The sequence below is a fragment of the Mesocricetus auratus genome, unplaced genomic scaffold, assembly GCF_017639785.1.
Source record: "Mesocricetus auratus isolate SY011 unplaced genomic scaffold, BCM_Maur_2.0 Super-Scaffold_100020, whole genome shotgun sequence".
NCBI classification, from domain to species: Eukaryota; Metazoa; Chordata; class Mammalia; order Rodentia; family Cricetidae; genus Mesocricetus; species Mesocricetus auratus.
Window position 1 is genome coordinate 14,123,809 of NW_024429201.1, and position 22,499 is coordinate 14,146,307.

General features: G+C 39.0%; 1 pseudogene; it reads right to left on the reverse strand.

The window, feature by feature from the left end:
- Window positions 1-22,499, reverse strand: part of LOC101829132 — a 57,120-nt pseudogene that overhangs the window by 19,200 nt on the left and 15,421 nt on the right.

Below are 22,499 nucleotides of genomic sequence, written 5' to 3' on the forward strand. Positions count from 1 at the left end.
GCACCAGCAACTAGGGACTAAGGGCTTAAATATGTAAGCCTGGAGAGGATATTGCACATTAAACCACAACCAGGAAATCTCCATATTCCTCAGTCAAAAGTGTGCCGTTGCACTTTTTCATCAACAGCTTCCTTCTTTGTAACAAAGTAATCAGAAAAAAATAGGATTTGTGGTCCAATTCAATGTATGGACTAGAACTACTAACCAAAATATACTGAGTTTAAACACAGAACATTTCTAGAGTCCAGAAATATTCCTCAGTTATGTCCATGTGAAACGTGGAACAAGAGGACTCTGACTGACTGTTGGAGCTGGTTTGTCCTGTTTCTTTATGTTCTCTGTCACAGAGAAGCAAGGGCCACTAGGATATAGTATGGGCAGGATGAGAATACGGATGTTCTATATGATTTATCCTTTTACGAGCTGGTCCCACCATCCTACCCATTCTCACAATAAATATCCCTAATACACACCTAAAACATTCTAATGTCTTGGGTCAACCTTTCACACTCATGGTGAAACCACCTGAATATATAATAATAAATCTGTTAAATAAAGCAATATCCATTAAATGGGACACTTTGGAACTACCAACATTACATAACTAAAATATCATTCACAGCAATGTAATTAAATGTAGTGACCCTGAACTGAACATTTAAATGCTAAAATGGCAAATTTATTATGTGTATTTTACCATGATAAGAAGACATGAGAAAATGTGCATATTACACTTTATTTTTTAAAGTAAAAATATTACAGTGTGACAAACCAGTGGGGGGTACTTAAAAGCTGTGAACAATTTCATTGATTCACTGTGTAAAATCTAGAAAAACTCACGTATAAAAGAAAAAATCTCTTCTACCATCCAAACATCCAAATAGAACCACAATGGCTACTGCATATTCCCCAAATGGAATGTAATTAGATATACACACAGAAGCCTGTAAATCTCAGCCCCTGTTTAAACTTTCTAATTATCTTGATAACATGAGCAACTGAAGTCCAAAATATTATCAAGATGACACCCTCACACGTTACTAGCAGTTACAACTGTTAGAATTCAGGCATCTGTACTTGGGGTTCTGACAAAATACTCGCTCAGCTGCAGCCAATAAGAGCACCACCTGTACACATTCACTATGTTCTCTTTTAAAAGAGTCCCGTGCCCCCCCTCTCGCCCCATTCCTTCTCCCTCCCTCCCTCCCTCCCTGCCTTTCCCTCTCCCTCCTGTCTCTCACCTTTCCTCCCTCCTGCTGTTCCTGTCCCCAGAGGCTGGTCTTCCTCCTCCCCTTTTCCTTTATGATCCTTTTCCCTAATGAAAAACACCTCTGCTTGAACTCTGTCACAGGGCATCTTTCTCTCAAGTGCTGCTTTTCTTAAATTACAACAGGAACATCTTGTTTATTGTACCTAGTGTGGTAGTTTGAATGTACTTGGCCCAAATAAGCCCATGAGGAGTGGCACTATTAGTAGGTGTGGCTTTGTTGGAGGAAGTGTGTTACTGTGGGGCAGGCTTTGAGGTTTCCTATGCTGAGGACACTGCCCAGTGTCTCAGTAGACTTCCTGTTGCCTGCAAGATGTAGGACTCTCAGCTACTTCTCCAATAACATGTCTGGCTGCATGACAGCATGTTCCCCACCATGATGATAATGGACTGAACCTCTGAAATGTAGGTTACCACCTCAATTAAGTGTTTTCCTTTCTAAGAGTTGCCAGGGTCATGGTGTCTCTTCACAGAAACTCTAAGATACCTAGGATTGGTTCATCTTAAGAATCAAATAGCTAAAATACGGACTGTGGGCCACATGTGCATGGTTCCTATCTTCTCTCGCCTTCACAGATGTTCCGTGATGGTATAACATTATTTTTCCAATTTTATATCTAAAAAGAACCGAGAGATCAGTCACTTTATTTTGTTAATATTATTGCAATGTTGTTTTTCGTTTGAGGTCTTTGGGGGAGCTGTTATGGTAGTGAGGTAAGGACTCACTCCATAACCCAGAATGGGTAGGAACTCAACTATGTAGCCTCAGCTTGCCTCAAAGGCATAGTAATCCTTCTGCCTCAGCATCCTGAGTGTTGGGATTACAGAGTAAACCACAGAGCCTAGCAGTCACTTCTTTTTCATTACTCAATAGCAGTGTGGAGAACTGCAATTCAGACCCAGGTCTAGTTAACTTCAAAGCCAGGGTCTTCATTCCACTAGTGACAAGTCTTATTTTTACATAGACATAATTAACAATCTCTCTACATGAAGTCAAATTTTAATTAAGTACAAATTTTCAAATTCACTGTACAATCCTGATACTTGCTTCTGAGTACCTATAAGCTGATGAATAGGATTATTTGTTATTATTTAGAATCAAATAATCTAGTTTTATGTAAATTGCTTTATAAACTTCAAATAATAAAAAGTATTACTTACCAAAAACTGCAAAATGTACTCCCAACTCATTCAGTATAGGAGTCATGTGCTTTCCTTTTGTTATAGTACATAAGACTGAAGGATTTAGGCAGTCACTACTGAAAATCAAGAGCTGATTCAGGATGTTGAACATTTTCACAGCTGTTGCAAACCTGAGGAAAGAGTGTCCTGTGATATCATCGAATGCCTTTATGAGACACAAAGGAAATGTCTTAAATAGCAGTATGACTTTGCATTCAAATAAAAAAAATGTACAAAAGCACAGAAAGATGTTTTCGATTTCCAGGCCACCTTCAGGTGCCCTGTGTGGAACTTCCTGAGACCTAGGGACTGCACACTTCAGATCCCATCCCAATGGGGTCCAGAGACTGCCAGCATCCTAGTCCCTTTCTCAGCCCACAGGACTAGGTAAGTATGAGTTTATCTCAGGCCTCCCTTCCAGTACCCTGCTCAGAGCCATCTGAGGCCTGGGAACTGCTTACTACTGTGCCCATCCCTACAGGATTCAGCCCACCCTGAGACTGCCAAGACCCCAGTATTAGGATCACCTCAATCCATGGCAAGAAGAGAAATATCAGAGTATTGGACCTACTTGCACCCACTGGAATGGAACTTTGGTCCCTTACCCACCAGAAAAAGAGACTCCTTCTGCACCCACTGAAAGAAGGGATGGGAAGGAGACAATATAAAATCAGACTCAGCAAAAGACAAACCAATATGACACCACTGGAGTCTAGAGACTCCACACCAGCAAGACTCCAACATTCCAAAGCAAATGAAGCAGAAGAGAATGACCTTAAAACCACCTTTATGAAAATGATAGAGGCCCTAAAAGAGGATATATGAAAATCCCTCAAAGAAATGGATGAAAAAACAAACCAAAAAATACAAGAACTGGAAGAAAAAGCAAACCAAAAAATGCAAGAAATGGAAGAAAAAGCAAACCAAAAAATGCAAGAAATGGAAGAAAGAACAAACCAAAAGATTCATAAAATGCAAAAATGGATGAAAGAGAAACCAAAAATTGCAAGAAACAATGCAAACAGTGCAAGGGTTGAAAACTGAAATAGGGACAATAAAAAAAACACAATCTGAAGAAAGGCTGGAAATAGAAAACCTGAACAAATGGTCAGGTACTACTGATACAAGCATTACCAACAGAAGACAAGAGATGGAAGAGAGAATCTCAGGTGTTGAAGATACACTAGGAGAAATGCATTTATCAACCAAAGAAAATCTTAAGTCCAACAGATCCTTAACACAAAACATCCAGGAAATATGGGACACCATGAAAGGACCAAACCTAAGAATAATAGGTATAGAAGAAGGAGAAGAAAACCACCTCAAAGGGGCAGAAAACATATTCAACAAAATCATAGAAGAAAACTTTCCCAACCTTAAGAAGGACATGCCAATGAAGGTACAAGAGGCTTACAGAACACCAAATAGAGTGGACCACAAAAAAAGTCCCCTTGCCACATAATAATCAAGACCCCAAATATACAGAATAAAGAAATAATATTAAGAGCAGCTAAGGAAAAAGGCCAAGTAACATATAAAGGCAAACCTATCAGAATTACACCGACTTCTCCACAGAAACTCTGAAAGCCAGAAGGTCCTGGATATATATTCTACCAACACTAGGAGACCATGGATGCCAGCCCAGACTACTATACCCGGCAAAGCTCTCAATCACTATAGATGGAGAAAACAAGATATTCCATGACAAAACTAGATTCAAGCAATACGTATCCACTAACCAAGCCCTACAGAAAGTTTTAGAAGGAAAAATCCAACCCAAGGAGTTAACTACAACCAGAAAAACATAGGCATTAGAGAATCCCTCTCTACCAACAGCCAAAAGAACAAAGGGGTGAAATTCCACACATAGCTCCACCAACAACAACCATTCCAAATCAAAGAAGAATGAGAAATCAATGGTCATTAATGTCCCTCAACGTCAATGGCCTTAACTCACTCATAAAATGACACAGGCTAGCAGAATGGATTCGAAGACAGAACCCATCCTTCTGCTGCATACAAGAAACACACCTCACCCTCAAAGACAGACATTACCTCAGAGTTAAAGGTTGAGAAAAAATTTTCCAATCAAATGGACCGAAGAAACAAGCAGGGGTAGCAATCCTAATATCTAACAAATTAGACTTTAAAATAAAATCAATCAAAAGAGATGAAGGAGGTCATTACATACTCATTACAGGTGAAATCCCCCAAGATGAAGTGTCTATCCTCAACATCTATGCCTCAAATCCAAAGGCATCCACATTCGTAAAAGAAACATTACTAAAAATCATATATAAAGCCACACACAGTTATAGTGGGAGATTTCAACACACCACTCTCACCACTAGACAGGAATACCAGACAGTAACTCAACAAAGAAGCAAAGGGTCTAATAGAAGTAATGACCCAACTGGGATTAACAGACATCTATAGAACATTTCATCCACATAAAAAAGAATATACCTTCTTCTCACCACCACATGGAACCTTCTCAAAAATCGACCACATACTTGGCAACATATGAAACCTCAGCAGCTTCAAAAAATTGGAATAACTCCATGCATCTTATCAGACCACCATGCTTTAATATTAGAATTCAACAACAGGTCCCTCTGGCATCATCAGGTAAACAGGCCAGCTTCCCGGCCTGTGTTCCAGAGCCTGCAGATCGCCTGGGAACTGCACAGAGCTCCCAATCCCGGCGGGAGCATCAGGTAAACAGGCCAGCTTCCCGGCCTGTGTTCCAGAGCCTGCAGATCGCCTGGGAACTGCACAGAGCTCCCAATCCCGGTGGGAGCCAAGCACCCCAGACTCCAGATCTTCTCTCCCACCAACGAGTCCAGGAAACTAGAGAAGGCTGGGAGTACAGGGAAGTAGCTGTCCCTCTGGCATCATCAGGTAAACAGGCCAGCTTCCCGGCCTGTGTTCCAGAGCCTGCAGATTGCCTGGGAACTGCACAGAGCTCCCAATCCCGGCGGGAGCCAAGCACCCCAGACTCCAGATCTTCTCTCCCACCAAAGAGACCAGGAAACTACAGGAGCCAGGGAGACCAGGGGAGTAGCTGTTCTGGATCAGGTACAACAGGACCCAGCATAGGGTCCAGGGGACCAGGTAGGAGGCTAAGCGCCCCAGATTCCTGTTCTTCTTCTCTACCCACGGACCAGCATTTGGACAAGGTATAGAAGAACCACCAGATTACTGGACTTACTAGCACCCACCAAAAGGGAACTCTGGTCCCCAGACCAGGAAGGGGCTCTTTCTGCACCCACTAGAAGAAGAGATGGGAAAGAGACAATACAAAAACACAGTCAGCAACAGAAAAACAAATATGACACCGCCAGATTCTAGAGACTCCACACCAGCAAGACCCCAATATTCCAACGCGAAGGAAGCAGAAGAGAACGACCTTAAAAGCACTTTCATGAAAATGATAGAGGCCCTAAAAGAGGATATTGGAAAATCCCTCAAAGAAATGGAAGAAAAAACAAACCAAAAAATGCAAGAAATGGAAGAAAAAACAAACCAAAAAAGGCAAGAATTGGAAGAAAAAACAAACCAAAAAAGGCACGAAATGGAAGAAGAAATGAAGCAAAAAATGCAAGAAATGGAAGAAAAAGCAAAGCAAAAAATGCAAGAATTAGAAGAAGAAACATACCAAATAAGGCAGGAAATGGAAGAAGAAACAAAGCAAAAAAATGCAAGAAATGGTAGAAAAAACAAAGCAAAAAATGAAAAAAATGGAGGAAGAAACAAACCAAAAAAGGCAGGAAATGGAAGAAGAAACAAAGCACAAAATCCAAGAAATGGAACAAAAAGCAAACCAAAAAATGCAAGAAATGGAAGAAAGAACAAACCAAAAAATTCATAAAAGGCAACAAATGGGCGAACAGATAAACAGAAAATTGCAAGAAGCAATGCAAACGCTGCAAGGGTTGAAAACTGAAATAGAGACACTAAAAAGAACACAATCTGAAGAAAGGCAGAAAATAGAAAAGCTGGACAAACAGTCAGGCACTACCAATACAAGCATTACCAACAGAATAGAAGAGATGGAAGAGAGAATCTCAAGTGTTGAAGATACATTAGGAGAAATGGATTTATCAACCAAAGAAAACCTTAAATCCAACAAATCCTTAACACAAAACATCCAGGAATTATGGGACACCATGAAAAGACTAAACCTAAGAATAATAGGTATAGAAGAAGGAGAAGAAATCCACCTCAAAGGGGCAGAAGGCATATTCAACAAAATCATAGAAGAAAACTTTCCCAACCTTAAGAAAGACATGCCAATGAAGGTACAAGAAGCCTACAGAACACCAAATAGAGTGGACCACAAAAAAATCCCTCGCCACATAATAATCAAGACCCCGAACATACAGAATAAAGAAAGAATATTAAGAGCAGCTAAGGAAAAAGGTCAAGTAACATATAAAGGCAGACCTATCAGAATTACACCTGATTTCTCCATGGAAACTCTGAAAGCCAGAAGGTCCTGGATAGATATTCTACCTACACTAAGAGACCATGGATGCCAGCCCAGACTACTATACCCGGCAAAGCTCTCAATCACTATAGATGGAGAAAACAAGATATTCCATGACAAAACTAGATTCAACCAATATGTGTCCACTAACCCAGCCCTACAGAAAATTTTGGAAGGAAAACTCCAACCCAAGGAAGCTAACTACAACCAGAAAAACATAAGCATTAGAGAATCCCTCTCTACCAACAGCCAAAAGAACAAAGGGGTGAAATTCCACCCATAATTCCACCAACAACAACCATCGCAAATCGAAGAAGGATGAGCAATCAATGGTCATTAATATCCCTCAATATTAACGGCCTTAACTCACCCATGAAGAGACACAGACTAGCAGAATGGATTCGAAGACAGAACCCTTCCTTCTGCTGCATACAAGAAACACACCTCACCCTCAAAGACAGACATTACTTGAGAGTTAAAGGTTGGGAAAAAATTTTTCAATCAAATGGACCCAAGAAACAAGCAGGGGTAGCAATCCTAATATCTAACAAACTAGACTTTAAAATAAAATCAATCAAAAGAGATGAAGGAGGTCATTACATACTCATCACAGGTGAAACCCACCAAGATGAAGTGTCTATCCTGAACATCTATGCCCCCAATACAAAGGCATCCACATTCATTAAAGAAACATTATTAGAACTTATTTCTCATCTAAAGCCCCACACAGTTATAGTGGGAGATTTCAACACACCACTCTCACCACTAGACAAGAATACCAGACAGAAACTCAACAAAGAAGCAAAGGGTCTAATAGAAGTAATGACCCAACTGGGATTAACAGATATCTATAGAACATTTCATCCACATAAAAAAGAATATACCTTCTTCTCACCACCACATGGAACCTTCTCAAAAATCGACCACATACTTGGCAACATATCAAACCTCAGCAGCTACAAAAAAATTGGAATAACTCCATGCATCTTTTCAGACCACCATGCCTTAAAATTAGAATTCAACAACAACACAAATTGCAGAAAACCTACAAACTCATGGAAATTGAATAATGCTCAACTGCACCATCCCTGGGTCAAAGAGGAAATAAAAAAAGAAATTAAAGACTTCCTCGAATTCAATGAGAATGAAGACACAACATACCCAAACCTATGGGACACTTTGAAAGCAGTGCTACGGGGAAGTTCATAGCACTAAGTGCTCACATGAAGAAACAGGAAAACAGTTATACCAGAGAATTAACATCACAGCTAAAAGCTCTAGAACACAAAGAAGCAAACTCCCCCAGGAGGAGTAGACGCCAGGAAATAATCAAATTGAGGGCTGAAATCAACAAAGTAGAAACCAGGAAAACAATACAAAGAATCAATGCAACAAAGAGTTGGTTCTTTGAGAAAATCAACAAGATAGACAAACCTTTGTCCAAACTTACCAAACAGCAGAGAGTGAACACGCAAATTAACAAAATCAGAAATGAAAAGGGGGACATAACAACAGACTCTGAGGAAATCCAGAGAATCATTAGGTCATACTTTGAAAACCTGTACTCCACAAAATTCGAAAATTTAAAGGAAATGGATGACTTCCTGGACAGCTATCATTTGCCAAAACTAAATCAAGAACAGATAAGCAATTTAAATAGACCTATAACCCCTATGGAAATAGAAGCTGTCATCAAAAGTCTCCCAACCAAAAAAAGTCCAGGTCCAGAAGGCCTCAGTGCAGAATTCTACCACAAATTCAAAGAACAGCTTATACCAATTCTTCTCAAAGTGTTCCACACAATAGAAGCAGAAGGGTCTTTGCCAAACTCTTTCTATGAGGCTTCAATAACCTTGATCCCCAAGCCACACAAAGATATCACCAAGAAAGAGAACTTCAGACCAATATCCCTCATGAACATTGATGCAAAAATACTCAATAAAATACTGTCAAATCGGATCCAAGAACACATCAAAACAATCATTCACCACGATCAAGTAGGTTTCATCCCAGGGATGCAGGGATGGTTCAACATACGAAAATCCATCAACGTAATCCACCATATAAACAAGCTGAAAAACAAAAATCACATGATCATCTCACTAGATGCTGAAAAAGCCTTTGACAAAATCCAACACCCCTTCATGATAAAGGTCTTGGAGAGATCTGGGATAACAGGGACATACTTAAACATAATAAAAGCCATATACAGTAAACCAACAGCCAACATCAAACTAAATGGACAGAAACTCAACGCAATTCCTCTAAAATCAGGAACAAAACAAGGCTGTCCACTCTCTCCATACCTTTTTAACATGGCACTTGAAGTTCTAGCTATAGCCATACGACAACAAAGGGGGATCAAGGGGATACAAATTGGGAAGGAAGAAGTCAAACTTTCACTGTTTGCAGACGATATGATAGTTTACATCAATGACCCAAAGAACTCTACCAGGGAACTCTTACAGCTGATTAACACCTTCAGCAAAGTGGCAGGTTACAAGATCAACTCAAGAAAGTCAGTAGCCCTACTATATACAGATGATAAAAGGGCTGAAAGAGAAATCAGAGAAACATCACCCTTTACAATTGCCACAAACAACATAAAATACCTTGGGGTAACGCTAACCAAACAAGTGAAAGACCTGTATCGTAAGAACTTTGAATCTTTAAAGAAAGAAATTAAAGAAGCCCTCAGAAAATGGAAAGATCTCCCATGCTCTTGGATAGGTAGGATCAATGTAGTAAAAATGGCAATCCTGCCAAAAGCAATCTACAGATTCAATGCTATCCCCATTAAAATCCCAGCACAATTCTTCACAGACCTTGAAAGAACAATAATCAATTTTGTATGGAAAAACAAAAGACCCAGGATAGCCAAAACAACCCTGTTCAACAAGGCAACGTCCGGAGGCATCACTATCCCTGACCTCAAGCTCTATTATAGAGCTATAGTCCTGAAAACAGCTTGGTATTGGCACAAAAATAGACAGGCAGACCAATGGAATCGAATTGAAAATCCGGGTATTAACCCACACACGTACGAACATCTGATCTTTGACAAAGAAGCTAAAAATATACAATGGAATAAAGAAAGCATCTTCAACAAATGGTGCTGGCATAATTGGAGACTGGCATGTAGAAAAATGCGGATCGATCCATGTTTATCGCCATGCACAAAACTTAAGTCCAAATGGATCAAAGACCTCAACATAAATCCAGCCACACTGAACCTCTTAGAAGAGAAAGTGGGTGGTACCCTTGAACGAATTGGTACAGGAGACAGCTTCCTGAACATAACACCAGTAGCACAGACAGTGAGATCAACAATTAATAAATGGGACCTACTGAAACTGAGAAGCTTCTGTAAGGCAAAGGACACAGTCAGCAAGACAAAAAGGCAGCCCACAGAATGGGAAAAAATATTCACTAATCCCACATCTGACAGAGGGTTGATCTCCAAAATTTACAAAGAACTCAAGAAGCAAGTCTCCAAAACATCAAAGGACCCAATTAAGAAGTGGGCTGCAGAACTAAATAGAGAGTTTTCAATAGAGGAGTCTAAAATGGCTGAGAGGCACTTGAGAAAGTGCTCAACATCCTTAGCCATCCGGGAAATGCAAATCAAAGCAACTCTGAGATACCATCTCACTCCTGTCAGAATGGCTAAAATCAAAAACACCAATGACAATTTATGCTGGGGAGGATGTGGTGAAAGGGGGACACTCCTCCATTGCTGGTGGGAGTGCCAACTGGTTCAGCCACTTTGGAAAGCAGTATGGAGATTCCTCAGAAAAATGGGAATAAACCTACCACAAGACCCAGCAACTGCACTCTTAGGCATATATCCAAAAGATGCCCATTCATATAACAAAGATGTCTGTTCCACTATGTTCATAGCAGCTTTATTTGTAATAGCCAGAACTTGGAAGCAACCTAGATGTCCCTCACCCGAAGAATGGATAGAGAAAATGTGGTACATCTACACAATGGAGTACTATTCAGCAGAAAAAAATAATGGAATCATGAGATTCGCAGGCAAATGGATGACACTAGAAGAAACCATCCTGAGTGAGGTAACCCAGTCACAAAAAGAGAAACATGGCATGTACTCTCTCATATATGGATTTTAGACATAGATCTGGGGAGTGCCAGCCTACAATCCTATTGCCAGAGAGTCTGGGAAACAGAAACTTCATTTACTGGCTGGTTAAGTACTGAGCTGAACTCAAGAAAGCCAGTATCAGAGAGGGAGGACTGATGATCAAAGGGATTAAGACTGGGCTGGTTGAACCCCCAGAAACAGCTGACCAGACAAAGGTTAACTCTTGAATCCCAGGCATAAGCCTGGGAATCCAGCATGGGACTGATCAAGACCCCCTGAATCTGGGTGTCAGTGAGGAGGCCTAGGTAATCTATTGAGCCTTGGACAGCAGATCAGTACCCATCCCAAGTATACACACGGTCTCTGGACTCCCATAGAAAAATGTGAGGTGCACTCTCATCCTGAACTCTTGGGGAAGGGTCTAGGCCCTGCCCTATATGAAATGACAGACTATGGACACCCCCATGGAGGGCCTCACCCTCCCTGGGGGAATGAGGGGATAACGGGGGAGGGATGGGGGGGAAGGCACGGGAGGAGGGGAGGGAAAGGGAGAGGGACCTCGTACTGACTTGTGAAGCAACCTTGTTTCTTATCTAAATTTAAAATGGAAAATAAAAAAATATTAATAAAAAAAAGAATTCAACAACAACACAAATTGCAGAAAACCTACAAACTCATGGTAATTGAATAATGCACAACTGCACCATTCCTGGGTCAAAGAAGAAATTAAAGACTTCCTAGAATTCAATGAGAATGAAGACAAACATACCCAAACCTATGGGACACTTTGAAAGCAGTGCTACGGGGGAAGTTCATAGCACTAAGTGCCCACATGAAGAAACTGGAGAATAGTTACACTAGAGAATTAACAGCACATCTGAAAGCTCTAGAACACAAAGAAGCGAACTCCCCCAGGAGGAGTAGACGCCAGGAAATAATCAAATTGAGGGCTAAAATCAATAAAGTAGAAACTAGAAAAACAATACAAAGAATCAATGCAACAAAGAGTTGGTTCTTTGAGAAAATCAACAAGATAGACAAACCTTTGTCCAAACTTACCAAACAGCAGAGTGTGAACATGCAAATTAACAAAATCAGAAATGAAAAGGGGGACATAACAACGGACTCTGAGGAAATTCAGAGAATCATCAGGTCATACTTTGAAAACCTGTACTCCACAAAATTCGAAAATTTAAAGGAAGTGAACCATTTTCTGCACAGATATCACTTGCCAAAATTAAATCAAGAACAGATAAGCAATTTAAGTAGACCTATAACCCCTGTGGAAATAGAAGGAGTCATCAAAAGTCTCCAAACCAAAAAAAAAGCCCAGGTCCAGATGGCCTTAGCGCAGAATTCTACCAGAAATTCAACAGACACTAACACCAATTCTCCCCAAAGTATTCTATGCAACAGAACTAGAAGGGTCATTGCTTCAATAACCTTGATAGCCAAGCCACACAAAGACATAACTAAGAAAGGGAACTTCACACAAATATCCCACACGAATACTGATGCAAAATTACTCAATAAAATACTGGCAAATCAAATCTAAGAACACATGAGAAAAATCATCCATCATGATGAAGTAGGTTTCATTCCAGGGATGCAGGTATGGTTCAACATGTAATCCACCATATAAACAAACAGAGAAAAAAATCACATAATCATCTCACTAGATGATGAAAAAGCCTTTGAGAAAAATCAAAACACTTTCATGATAAAGGTCTTGGAGAGATCTGAGATTACAGAAACATACTTAAACTTAATAAAGGCAATACACAGCAAACCAACAACCAACATTAAACTAAATAGAGAGAAACAACACAATTGTTGTAAAACCAGGAATAAGACAAGATTTTACCCTCTCTCCATACCTTTTCAATATTGTACTTGAAGTTCTAGCTTGAGCAATAGGACAACAAAAGGAGATCAAAGGGATACAATTTGGAAAGGAAGAGGTCAAACTTTCACTATTTGCAGATGATATGGCAGTGACCCAAAAAACTCTATGAGGGAATTACTACAGCTGATAAATACTTTCAGCAAAGAGGCAGGATGCAAGATCAACTCAAAAAAAATCTGTAGGCCTACTTTACAAAGAAGATAAAAGGATTGAGAAAGAAATCAGAGAAAAATCATCCTTTACAATTGCCACAAACAACATAAAATACCTTGGGGTAATGCTAACCAAACAAGTGAAAGACTTGCATCGCAAGAATTTTGAGCCTTTAAAAAAGGAATTTAAAGAAGATACCAGAAAATAGAAAGACCTCCCATGCTCTTGGATAGGTAGGATCAATGTAGTAAAAATGACAATCTTGCCAAAAGCAATCTATAGATTCAATGCAATTCCCATCAAAATCCCAGCACAATTCTTCACAGACCTTGAAAGAACAATTCTCAGCTTTATATGGAAAAACAAAAGACCCAGGATAGCCAAATCAACCTTGTACAATAAAGGAATGTCTGGAGGCATTACCATGCCTGACTTCAAGCTCTATTATAGAGCTATAGTACTGAAAACAGATTGGTATTGGCACAAAAATAGACAGGGAGACTAATGGAATCCAATTGAACACCCTGATATTAACCCACACTCCTACAAGTATCTCATTTTTAACAAAGAAGCTAAAATTATACCATGAGAAAAAAGAAAGCTCCCATAACTTTATGCTGGCACGTAGAATACTGTAGCTAGATCCATATCTATTGCCATGCACAAAACTTAAGTTCAAATGAATCAAAGACCTCAACATAAATTCAGCCACACTGAACCTCTTAGAAGAGAAAGTAAGTGGTATCCTCAAACAACTTGGTACAGGAGACTGCTTCCTGAACATAACACCAGTAGCACAGACACTGAGATTGACAATTAATAAATGGAACCTCCTTAAATTGAAAAGCTTTTATAAAGCAAAGGACACGGTCAACAAAACAAAACAACAGCCCGACGACATTCATCAACCCCATATCTGACAGAGGGCTGATTTCCAAGATATACAAAATATTCAAGAAGCTAGTCACTAAAACACCAAATAATCCAATTAAAAAGTGGGGTACAGAACTAAATAGAGAATTATCAATATAGGAATCTAAAATGGCTGAGAGTCATACAAGCAAGTGCTCAACATCCTAAGCCACCAGGGAAATGCAAATCAGAACAATTCTGAGATACCATCTTATGCCTGTCAGAATGGCTAAAATCAAAAACACCAATGACAGTGTATGCGGGAGAGGATGTGGAGAAAGGGGAACACTCCTCCACTGCTGGTGGGAGTTCAAAGTTATACAACCACTTTGGAAATCAGTATGGAGATTCCTCAGGAAAATGGGAATCAGTCTACCACAAGATCCAGCAATTCCACTCTTAGGCATATATCCAAAAGATGCACATTCATATAACAAGAACATCTGTTCAACTATGTTAATAGCAGCATTATTTGTACTTGCCAGAACTTGGAAGCAAACCTAGATGTCCCTCTTCTGAAGAATGCATGGAGAAAATGTGGTACATTTACACAATGGAGTACTACTCAGATGAATAAAACAATGGAATCTTGAATTTGCAGGCAAATGGATTGAACTAGAAGAAATCAAACTGAGTGAGGTAACCGAGTCACAAAAAGACAAAAATGGTATGTACTCACTCATATATTGGTTTTAGACATAGAGCAAAGGAATACCAGCCTACAATCCACACCACCAGAGAAACTAGGAAACAAGGAGAGCCCTAAGAGAGACAGGCATACATGTTCCCCTGCACACCCCCAAAAGAAGAAAGGGACAAGATCTCCAGAGCTAATCGGGAGCATAGAGACAGGAGAGAAGGAGTTAGAAGAAAGAGAAAGGGTGAACAGCAGGAGAGAGGAAGACAGAGACAGCAGGAAGACTGAGTCAGGGGAAGAATAGAGGAGAGCAAGAAAAAAGATACCATAATAGAGGGAGCCATTATAGGTTTAAAGAGAAATCTGGCATTAGGGAAATGTTCAGAAATTTACAAGGTTGACCCCAACTAACAATCTAAGCAATAGTTAGGAGACTACCTTAAATGCCCTTCTCTGATAATGAGATTGATGACTACCTTATATGCCATCCTAGAGCCTTCATTCAGTAGCTGATGGAAGCAAAAGCAAACACCCAAAGCTAAACACTGAATTGAACTCTGAATCCAGTTTGCAGTGAGGAAGTAGGGATGAGTAACGGGATCAAGACCAGGCTGGAGAAACCCACAGAAACAGCTGATCTGAACAAGTGGTTGCTCATGGATCCCAGACCGATAATGGAGAAATCAGTATAGAACTGTTCCAGACATCCTAAATGAGGATGTCAGTATGGATGTCTGGTTAGTCTATGTGGCCTCTGGTAGTGGATTTATCCCAAGTGTATTTATCCCAAGTGTACGAATGGACTTTTGGAGTCCATTCCACATAGAGGGATACTTTCTCAGCCTAGACACACTGGGGAGGGTATAGGCCCTGCTCCAAATCATATGACAGACTTTGAAGACCCCCATGGAATGCCTCGCCCTCCCTGGGGAACACAAAGGGGATGGAATAGGGGGTTAGTGGGGGAAGGGGAGGAGGGGAGGGAGAGGGACCTGGGAAGCTTACATTAAAAAAAAAAGAAACAAGCCAAGCTAAGGCCAGGTGTCCATAAATAAGAAAAAAAATGTTTTCAATAAGATCACTTCCCATATTCAACATAGCTTACTAGCATACCTAGGCTTCCCCCCTTAAGCTGCATTTTATTTAAATGAATAATGTATTGTGCCACAGGAGATATCCGCAAAATATAATGTGAAAGTCTTTTAAAGAAAACACTTTGAAATATGTCAAAATATTGAAGCTATTCCAGAAAATTCAAATTACTTTTAATGATTTATTATTATAATTTGCTGTTGTTATTGTTGTTGTTTCTATCCTGACTGCACTATGCCCTCCCTCCTCTCCACCCATTCCCTATTCCAACCTCCCCTCTAACATCCCCCTCACCCCCCCCAAACCACTCCTCCTCCATTTCTATTCAGAAAACTTCAGGCCTTCCATGGATATTAACCAAACACGGAATATCAAGTTTCAATAAGACTGGGCACCTACCCTCCTATTAAGTCTGGACAAGGCAACCCAGTATGAGGAATAGGCTCCCAACAGCCAGCAAGAATCAGAGACAGCCCCTGATCCCAATGTTAGGAGTCCCACAAGAAAAACAAGTACACAAAGGTAACATGCAGGCTCCTTGTTTGTGGGTTCAGTCTCTGTGAGTCTAGGTTAGTCCATTCTGTGAGTTTTCTTGGGGTGTCCTTGAGAATAGCAACCTGTTGGATGAGCTACTCAACAACTTGCATAAGAAATTCAACAGACGCCGGGTGTTGGTGGTGCATGCCTTTAATCCCAGCACTCAGGAGGCAGAGGCAGGTGGATCTCTGTGAGTTCGAGGCCAGCCTGGTCCACAGAGCGAGTTCCAGGACAGCCTCCAAAACAATACAGAGAAACCCTGTCTCGAAAAACCAAAAAAATAAAAAAAAAGAAATTCAACAGACATAGGACAAAAACAGAAATAAGGAATCAGGATAAGGCTAAGAGTTTCATACATTCAGTAGAAATTAAGAGACCAAACACACAAATATGTAATGTTAGAAATGGTCATATAATAGGGAGTAAGTGCTAAAAACTAACTCGATGAAACCAGAGCAGAACATTTTCCAGTTCTAGGTAATCAAATGGACATTCAAGTACACCAGGAAAACAGGCAGGCTCAGAACAGAAGTTTTCCATGTGTTATGATACCTAAGTGTCAAGAGTACAGAACATAGAGATGATATTAAAAGCTTAAAACAGAAGTGCCAAGTTTCTTAAGAATATGCAAACGAATGAGAATAACAACAGATCTGTCAGAAGGAACACTAAAGAACAAAAAACAAGGGCTGTAGTATTTCAAACCATGAAATAAAGTACCTATCTACAAAGGCTACTCTATCAAAATTATCATTTAATATTAAAGAACTTCCTTCCACAATAGACATAAACTAAAGTAATCCATGACTCTAAGCCTGGACTGCACAACATTACCAAAGAAATCATAGACAGAGAAGAGGAAGGAAGATATACACAACCATGAGATCTTGAGACAGAATACATCACATAAGGAGGAAGATAAATAAATGGAAAGAATAAAATTATTAACTCAGTAAACTACCAAATTTCTGAGATCAAAGGAAAAGTTACTGTTACTTACCAACATTAAATATGATCAGTCTTAACTCTCCAGTTAAGATTCAGACTATACAAATAAATTTAAAATAAGATACAACTATTTTTGTCTACAATAAATGTATTTTATAGGCAAAACACAGAAACAGAATGAAAGTGAACGGCTAGAAAACAGCATTCCAATAAATGGAATCTAAAAGCAAGTAAGAGTAGCAGCACTGTGATCTGACAAAGCAGATTGTGAGCCAGAATTCATCAGAAGGACTAAATATGGTCACCACTCATCAGTAAGTGGAACTATTAATACATCAAGAAAACATAACAATTATAAGCATACACTGAATGTTGATGTGTTCAATTTTGTAGAACAAACACTATTGGATATAAATGGACAGATTCAAATATAGCAATGGTGGATGATATCGATATCTACTCTCATTAACAAATCAGACAAAAATAAAGAGAGTGAGGATATAACTCAATGGGTATAGAGCTTGCTTCAAAGGCATAAGGACTTTAGCACCTACTGAAAACTAAGCATAGTGTACATCTCTAAGCCCAGAACTGTAGGTACAGAAACAGGGTGATTCTGGGAGTTTTCAGGACAGCTGAGTGTTTAGTAAGAGACCCTACCTCAAAAAATAAGGTGGCGAGTGATCAAAAATGACACCAACTCCACATCTGATATCTCTACAGGATCCTCCAACTGTTATAGATTCTTATCAACATCCCATGGCACTCTCTCTAAAATAATTACAACTTTGTGTCATAAAGCAAGTCTTAACAACATAAAAATATAAATAATTCCTTGTATCATACAGAATAAAATTAGCAATCAGTAGTAAGTCAAAACACTCTGCAATAAATGATGCGTTTTGGAATGGTGAACAGGTCACTGAAGATATCAAGACAAAGCTGGTTCTTTAAAAGTAAAAACATCAAGGTTCTAGTAAAAAGAGTGTGAAGGATCAAAATTAATAAAATCAGAGAAGAAAGGGGGGATTTATAACAGATACCACTGAAATACAGAAATCATTAGGGACTATGAAGAAACCATACTCAAATAAATTGAAAAACCTAGAAGAAATGAAAAAAAATTTAGACATAGATGATCTACTGAAATCAAGCCAAGTAGCAAAACAGATAGTGAGCAGTGAGACTGAAGGCAGTGATAAAGTTTATCTTTTAAAAAATCCAAGGACTAGATGGACAGACTGCTGAATTATATCAGATATTTAAAGAATAACAAGATCTGAAATTCCTCTACCAAATAAAAATTGGATGCTTGTAAGCTTCACTCCACAAAGTCAGCATCATCTATCAAAACCTCGTAAGTTCAAAACAGGAAAAAGAACCAAAATGTTCCTGATAACTACAGATGAGAAGGAATTCAAATTACTTGCAAGTCTAGTTCAACAGCACATTGAAGAGATTATATATACCATGATCAAACTGGTTTCACACTAGGGATGCAGGTGGAAAGAATGTAAGAGACAGGGAGTGAGGAGTACTGCTGTTGCAAAGTGACTGTTAAGAGCAGGGCTATTGGGCAATGATTAGTCCAGGAGAGAGTCCTTCTGTGAAAGGCTGTGTCTGTACATGACAGGGATGTTATACATATCAACTCACTCCTGATCTTAGACTAAGTGCTTTCTGGTTCTATGCTAGTATCATACTATTTTTATTACTATGCTTCATGATTAATCTTGATATGGAATGGTGATCCATCTACCACTGTTCTTTTTGCCCAGGATCATTTTGGCTCTTTGAAGATTCCATATGAATTTTAGGACAGTTTGTTTCTATTTCTATGAAGACTGACATGGGGATTTTAATTGGGATTGTGCTGAATCTGTAAATGGATTTTGGTAGAATGGTCATTTTCACAATATTAATGAGATGTCTTTCCATTTTCTAACATATTTGTTTTTCTTCGGGTTTAAGGTTTTCATTGTAGAATCTTTCACCTCATTTGGTTAAGCTTATTACAAATTATTTTCATTGAGGCTATTATGAATGAGAGGGTTTCCATGGTCTCCCTCTCAGTAGGTTTGTTGGTGGTGTAGAAAAGCTACTGATTTCCACACATGTTGCTGAATTCATAATTTCTAATTTTCTGATACAATTTTAGGACCTTTTATGCATAATATCATGACATCTGTAAATAGGAATAGCTTAATTTCTTTCCCTGTTTGTATCCCTTTAATTTCCTTCTCTTGCCTTATTGGTCCAGCTAGTGCTTCAAACACATCACTGGAAAGAAGTAGTAATGGAAATCCCTGTCTCATTCCTGATTTTGGTGGAGTTGTTGCAAGTTTTTCTTTACTTGAAATGATTCTGGCTTCTGTCCTCCCAGATATAGCTTTCATTATGTGGAAGTATGTTTGTCCTAGTCCTACTCTCTCATGAACTTTATCATAAAGTCATGCTGGATTTTTTTCAAAGGATTTTTCTTCATCTATTGGGACGATGTGATTTTTATAAGCATGACCATTTATGTCACATATCATATTTATTGACTTGTGTATGTTGAACCATCCCTGCATCTCAGAGATAAAGCCAACTTGATCATTGTGAATAATCTTTCTGATGTCTGTCTGTTGGGTTTACAACTATTTTATTGAGAATTTTGAATTTGTTACCCAATTCTAAGTGATCAGCCCTGAAAACATATGAGTAACTGACTGATATCTAGGAATATGCATATATGTATCAGTTTTATTTATATACAATTAAAGAAAAAGAGATCATCTTGAAAAGAGGAAATAATGTTTTGAAAAGACAAAGTTGGGAGAGGACATGTTGGTGGGTAGGTAAAATTGGAGGGAGAAAATGTAAGGTAGATATGATCATATTTCATTACTTTACATGTATGAATTTTTAATTAAAAAGCAGATGGAAGGATGGTTAAGCAGTTACAAGCACTGCCTGTTCTATCAGAGAGTGCAGGTTCAGTTCTCAGAACCCAGAAAGTCATTAACAACCCATGTTACTCCAGTTCCAGGGAATCTCACACCCTCTTCAGGCTTCTAAAGGTGCTAAACACATACAGTACACAGATATACATGTAAGCAAAACACATAAAATCTCAAAAAATTTTAACTAAGGAGTGGTTGCACATGACTTTAAACCCAATACTCAAAAGGCAGAATCAGGAATATCTCTGTAAATTTGAGGCCAACCTGGTTTAAATAACAAGTTCCACACCAGCCAGCATTACACAGCAAGATAGTTTCAATAAATAAATTCTAAAGATTGAAAATAAAAGAGCCAGTGACATCACTAAAAAATATATATATATATATTTCACTCAAGCTTCTGTCTTGTAGAAATCTAGGGAATAAATGTCAGCTAAAACTGAAATAAAGCAGGGATGAAAGAAAAAAATATGGTAAAGCCAAACAAATGACATTTTCCTGAAAAATTCACAAAGTTGATATAATTTAGCAAGATTGGTTGATAAAAATTATAAGTCATCAAAAGACAAGAAGAAGAAATTAGCACTAAAGAGCCTATATATTATTAATACTTTCCTGACAATAAATCTGGGGAAAATGCAACTTACAAAAACTGATACGAAGATACTCTTAAAACCTAACTTTTCGCTCTCTGGGATCTCCTGGACTGGGAACTGCAGCAAGCTCAACTCGCCCCTGAGGAAGGAGCAACCAAAAGCCTGCTGAGAGAGCCCACCTATTCCTGCTCTCATGGAGGGCAGAGGGCAGAGAGCAGAAGTCAGAGTGCAGAGGGCAGAGTGCAGAGGGCAGAGCTCCCACCCACTGGGAGAGGGAGTGCACGAGAGACATCTGCACTCACTGTGAGACCCATCACTGAATTGGACCTGCTTGTACCCACCAAAAGAGAACCTTGGACTCGTACTCACCAGGAAAGGAAAAGACCCCACCTGTACCCTCTGAAAGAATGGATGGGAAGACAGCAATATAGGAACACATTCAATGACAGAAAAAAATATGATGCCACCAGAATCTAGGGACTCTACACCAGCAAGACCTGAACATCCCAACACAGATGAAGCAGAAGAGAACGACCTTAAAAACAACTTCATGTTGATGATAACACCCAAAAAGAAGAAATGAGAAAATATTTTAAAGAAATGGAAGAAAATACAAACCAAAAATAACAAGAAACAATTCAAACAGTGCGAGGTTTGAAAGCTGAAATAGAGACAGAAAAACACAGTCTGAAGGAATGTTGAAATTAGAAAATGTGAGTAAACAATCAGGAAGTACAGATGCAAGCATAACCAACAGAATGCAGGAGTTAGAAGAGAGAATTTCAGGTGTTGAAGATTCACTAAGAGAAATAGATTCACTGACCAAAGAAAATGTTAAGTAAAACAAATCCCGAACACAAAATATCAAGGAAAAGGAAATATGGGACACTGTGAAAAGATCAAATCTAAGAATAATAGGTATTGAAGAAGGTGAAGAAACCCAGCTCAAAGGTGCAGAAAACATATTCAACAAAATCATAGAAGAAAACTTCCCCAACCTAAAGAAAGACATGCCAGTGAAAGTACAAGAAGCATATAGAGCACCAGATAGAGTGGACCACAAAAGGAAGTCCCTTCACCACATAATGGTAAAATCCCCAAACATACAGAATAAAGAAAGAATATTAGCAGCAGCTAAGGAAAAAGGCCAAGTAAGATACCAAGGCAAAGCTATCAGAATCACACCTGACTTCTCCATGGAAACTCTGAAAGCCAGAAGGTCCTGGATAGATAGTCTTCTAACACTAAGAGACGATGGACGCCAGCCCAGACTACTATACCCAGAAAAGCTTTCAATCACTATAGATGGAGGAAACAAGATATTCCATGAAAAAAAACAGATTTGAGCAATACATATCCACAAATACAGCCATACAGAAAGTACTGAAAGGGAAACATCAATCTGAGGAAGGTAACTACACTCACAAAAACATACACAACAGATAATCCAACTTTACCAAAAGACAAAAGAAAAAGAGGGTAAATCCACAAACAATAACACCACAAACAACAAATCAAAAACAAACAAGAATTATCACTCAATGGTCCTTAATCTCCCTCAATATTAATGGTCTTAATTTGCCTTAAAAAGACACAGGCTAACAAAATGGATGCATAGTCAGAATACATCCTTCTGCTGCATACAAGAAAAACACTTCAACTTCAAAGACAGACATTACCTCAGAGTAAATGGTTGGGATAAGATTATCCAATCAAATGAATCCAAGAAA